The sequence below is a fragment of the Paramisgurnus dabryanus genome, chromosome 23, assembly GCF_030506205.2.
Source record: "Paramisgurnus dabryanus chromosome 23, PD_genome_1.1, whole genome shotgun sequence".
NCBI classification, from domain to species: Eukaryota; Metazoa; Chordata; class Actinopteri; order Cypriniformes; family Cobitidae; genus Paramisgurnus; species Paramisgurnus dabryanus.
The window spans coordinates 14456072-14461303 of NC_133359.1; the positions used below are offsets into that span (position 1 = coordinate 14456072).

Here is a 5232-nt window from a genome sequence, read left to right on the forward strand (position 1 = left end):
TTTACATGTGTATATACATTTGTATATTTATGTATAATTTATATTATATATAAATATAAATACTTAATATATAAATATATTTTTTTCTTAAAATTATACATACATGTGTGCATATTTATATATACATAATTATTATACACAGTTCACACACATATATGATGTAAACAAAAACTTTTATTCTGCTATAGATTAATCGCGATTAATTGATATGCATCCCTAAACCACACAGATGCTTCACTTGAAGAACAAAAACTTTTATTGATTGATGAAACAAAAAAGGCAAGAAGCAACATGGTGGTCATACATGAAAAAATGGAATTAACTTTTTCCCTGAGAAGAAAAGAAGTGGTAGAAGATCAACCAATGGTTGTAGACTTGCAGCAGAGGTGGCCTGCACTTTTTCTCCAGGAACAGGTAATATCAGGTTTTTCTTTGTTAAAAAGGCTAATTTGAATGATTTTGTTTTATTATCCTAAATTTGTTAGAAACGTATAAAAAATTTTTATTACTTAAAGGGTTAGTTCACCCCAAAATGATAATTTTATCAAAAATCACTTACACTTCTGATTGTCTCCAGATCACATTTTTAGATATTTTTAATTAACACTGTGAGGCTTCTGTCTGTCTGATTGACTTCAAATTGTTGAATAAAACTGCTCATTTTGTTTTTTGTGCACACAAGTGTTGTCGTTGCTTCATAATATTATTATTGAACTACTGATGGCACATGGACCTTTTTTGGCGATGCCTTGTCTTTTTTTGTGGGGTGGTAGGGAAATTGTGAAACAAACTGAAGTCAATCGGACAGACCAAAGCCTCCTGGTTATCATCAGAACACATTTTTTAGATATTTTTGAAGACAATCGGATCACTTGGTGTTTTAGAACGACAAGTGATTTAGTGATTTATTAAAAAAATAGCATTTTGGAGTGAACTAACCCTTTAAGGCACCACATGTAATACACATTTTAACTATCTGTAAATGCCATTTCTGGTGTATTAAAGGACATTGACATTAGATTCACGCTGATTTTGCTACAAGAAGTAGTGTTTCTGCATGAATAGTATTTCAAGTTAAGACGCATGTTTTTTTATCCGGTTTATGCTTTAAGTTTTGTTACCGTTACTACAATATGTATTTGTTATAAACAGATTGCTGAGGAATTCTTCAGAATCCCGGATAACGACCTTCTTGATGTCTTCAGGGCAGCAATGGACCGATTTACAACAAAGCTCTTGAAAGTATACAGAGCTCGAAAAGCTGCATTTGGAGAGGATATGGAACAGCTCCTAGAAAGACTTGATGAAAGGGCAAGTTTAGTTTCATAACTTAACTGTGGTGAAGGTTTATTCACATTAGGTTGTCTGATATGAACCGTTTTCTTACTTTGGCTAATTGTTTGTTACCTTTGTATGTTTTTAAGATGACCGATATTGTTAATCACAGAAGGACTACTGCTTTGAAAGGCCTGCCTTTGTTTCTTTGAGAGGACCCAAACAAGCTGTTCAAGACATGCAAAGTAAGTAGTAAAGGCTTAAAGTTTTGAGATTTGATTATTTTTGTTCATTAGGTTTGTTTAAAAAAAGTGAATATTTACTTGTTCTAGTCTTATATTTGTGAGTCTGCAAATGTTGACTGTTTAATGACTATTAGGTCTGTGACAGTGGCAGTTTTTTTACCACTGCGGTGGTAATGCACAAATTCACCAAGGTGGTTAGGTTAGGTTAAAGGGTAAACTTTATTTTTCCCCGAAGGGAAATTTGTCTTGGGCAAAGGTGCTACAGTGTTGTTCTGAACAGACAATAAAAAAACCCAAACATTAATAATAATAATAAACAAAAATACATCCATTAATAAATCTAAAATGTTAAGTGTGTATACACGATGTTTTAATATGTTGTGTGGACATTATTTTTTGGTAGAGTTCAGCATTTTTATCGAGGCAGGAACAAATGAAAGCTTCAATCTGTTAGTTTTGCATATTGGCATTCTTGGTGCGGTGGTTATAGATTGTGTTTGTGAAATTCTTTCTCTGCTGGTGGGTGCTCGTCACAGGGTCAGGCAATGCTTAGGTTACTTAGCAACGAAAGGCGTTTTGAAGAGGGGGAAAGCGGCGCGATCATGTTTTCCGTGTGGTTTTAGACGCGACGTGAAGTAAATAAAAAAAAAAAAAAAAGTTAAGCAACTGTGCGTATGTACTTGGCCATTTCGTCGGCTGCTCAAGCCGAGCCCCAGAGGACCCAGGGGATCGCCGCATATCTGCGTGTTTATTGTAGCACTTACACTCATGAAACAACAAGTGAGAAACCTTTTTTGGGTTATAATGTTTCCGGAGGCGCTGAAAACGCGTTCTGATGGTATACTGGTAGCGCAGATTGATACTTTTTCGCAACTTTAAGTGACCAAGCCAGAACAGCCGTTTCTCAATCCAAAGGCTGCAGCCTTCGGTGGTCGCATATGCAGGCTGCATGTCATCAAGCCTGGTTTATTATTTTCAGACATTTGCAAGTCATAAGCATATTAGAACATTTGCAAGTCATAAGCATATTACAACAATGTATGATTATCAAAGAATAATAGTCAACTTTATAATTGTTAATGTTATGAAATAAGACATCTTGATGACGCATGCAGCTTGCAAATGCGACCTCCGGAGGCTACAGTCTTCGAATTGAGAAACGGCCAATATCTTGCCTCATTGTTCTGCTCCCAAGCCAGCTACATCACTGATATCAGTTGTCTTTCCTTGCAAATAGAGCATTAACTCTGGGTCTGCGGGCTGTTTGCGTTAACACTAACCTTAAGACATCTCACTGGGCAAGATTATACTTTTATATTTTTTATAATTTGTGACATGCACACTTCCCGACCGTGGGTTGCACTCCACCACCGCGGTGGTTCTGTGGTAATTACAACCATCCCAGCCCTAATGACTATTGACTTTTATAGTCTATTATGGATAGAATGCAACTACAAAATATCTGTTCTAATAGATTATTGTTTGTGTAACAGGACAACGAAGATGGGGCAAAAGGAGTGTCTATTGCCATTCTGTGTGTTTTGGAAGATGAGACCCAGGGACCATCACCAGAGGTTGTAAACATTGCTGTTGTGTTGGAGCAGGTCGTCGTTTTGAAAGATCTCCCAGATATTTCTACTGCTCTTGCATACCTTTTTGGCCTTCTGTATGCATTAAACATGTCCTATCCTCAAGCTCTTAAGTACACTTTTGACACCATTCAGAATGTTTTCATGGAGCTGGGATCTGGATGCACCAAACGTGTACTTTCTCTGAAGAACAAACTGTTGTAAAGAAAATCAGAACCGTGTTTTTGGATTCTTTTTGATGTTCATTTGTTTTAAGACCTAAAGTTCGCTTGGATACAAGGTCTGGGGATTCTTAGTTGGCATCTCTATTTCTTGTTACAGATGTCAAACTGTTCCAAATGCACCAAACGTGTGCTTTCTCTGAAGAACAAACTGTTGTAAAGAAAATCAGAACAGTGTTTTGGGATCCTTTTTGGGATTCATTTGTTAATAGACCTAAAGTGCAGCTTGGATACAACGTGATTCTTTTAGGTGACATCTATTTTGCTTGTCATAAGATGCATAAGACTGTTCTTAAAGAGTAACTAAACCCTAAACCAACTTTTTTTAGTTAATGATCTGTAAGAATGATGCTTAATTAGTGCTGCTCATTGATTTTAGTAAGTTTTTTGACATTTGGATATAAAGTGTTTCAATACTGCAATATATAGTGTAAAAACATCTGAGTGCTGCCCTCTTCAGGTTGAACGGTGGCTACTGCAGTTGAATTTTCCTATTGGATGTTGGGTTCAAAAAATTACTCGTGACGTAAACAGATTCAAGCTCACCACGCCCTGGTTACGATCTCAACACACACTTGGTACGAGCTTTAGTTCGTCATCTCTATCTCCGTTGGGATCTGCCCACTTTTCTTGCATTTTTCAAATATTGCCAGTGGGTGGAGTCACGCTCTGACCGGGGTTTAGTTACCCTTTAAAGTGTATATAATTGTAATTTTGTATTACATCATACCATACCAGGTTAGTGGTTTCAGTAAGCATGTCTGCTCTTATAACTGGTTGTTTAAAATTGAAATTGTTAAAGGGATAGTTTATCCAAAAATGAAAATTGTCACATTTTGTCACTCTTATTTTTTTACAAATGTCTTCATTTTGAGGAACAGGAAGAAAGATGCTTTGAGGAATGTTTGTAACCAAACCGTTCATGAGCCTCATTCATTTTCATAGTAGGAAAAAATAATACTTTAGAAATGAATGGGGCTCATGATCTGTTTTTAGGGCTCATGATCTGTTTGGTTACAAACATTCCTCAAAATATCTTATGTTCATCAAATCAAATACATTTATACAGGTTTGTAACAACATGGGAGTAAGAAAATGACACAATTTTCATTTTTGGGTGAACTATCCTTTTAAATAAAACTGTACAAGTGTTTTAAATGTTGGTTTAAATGGGGTAATTTGAAAAGGTTTAGATTACAGAACATGTCAAGGCATTAAAAACACTATTGTTGGATAAAAACAAAAATCCTAAATTGATACAAGTTTTATGCTGTTACAGTTAAGTGATTGTCTGTATGCTTCGTGTATGCAAAATTTAAGTTCCTACTGAAGATGGAATCTAGACTTTTTAAAGTGCAGCTGCTGTGTCACAACTTTAAAAAAAAGTTAAATGTTGTGAAGAGTTTGGGGTTGTGTAGCATCTTATTTCTAATTGAAATAAATTATGCTAAAAAGAATTGTTTTTGACCTGTCTTTATTTTGCCAATTGAACATTTCTCATCCACAAAACATAAAAAAGCTAATTAACTGAACAACAGCAATTGCGGTGACATAAATATCATTATTAGGAAAATTTAAAAATCAAAATTGCATAAACAAGCAAGTGTTAGTTGGCAAACATGCATAATAATTTTGCTAATTGAAAATTCTTCATCCACAGAACATAAAAAAGCTAATTAACTGAACAACAGTAATTGGTGTAAAACAAAAATCTTAATTAGGAAAATAAGAAAATCAGAATTGCAAAAACAAGCAAGTGTTAGTTGGCTGAACATCTTATTATTACTATGTGTAATTATTTAAAATACATTGAGACAACGCAAAAGTCTTAATGCATCAGGTTGACTCACTTTTTTACGTTTTCACAGCAAATTTTTTTTTACAGTGTGGTAGGAGAGAGGA

General features: G+C 35.0%; 1 long non-coding RNA gene across 1 annotated transcript; it reads left to right on the forward strand.

Annotated features, from left to right (window-relative positions):
* The first annotated feature begins 228 nt into the window (after positions 1–228).
* Positions 229–4787, forward strand: LOC135781282 (uncharacterized). The gene is made up of 4 exons (XR_010545130.1): positions 229–414; positions 1153–1311; positions 1425–1520; positions 3014–4787. It is a non-coding gene; the product is annotated as an uncharacterized lncRNA (long non-coding RNA).
* Positions 4788–5232: the final 445 nt, after the last annotated feature.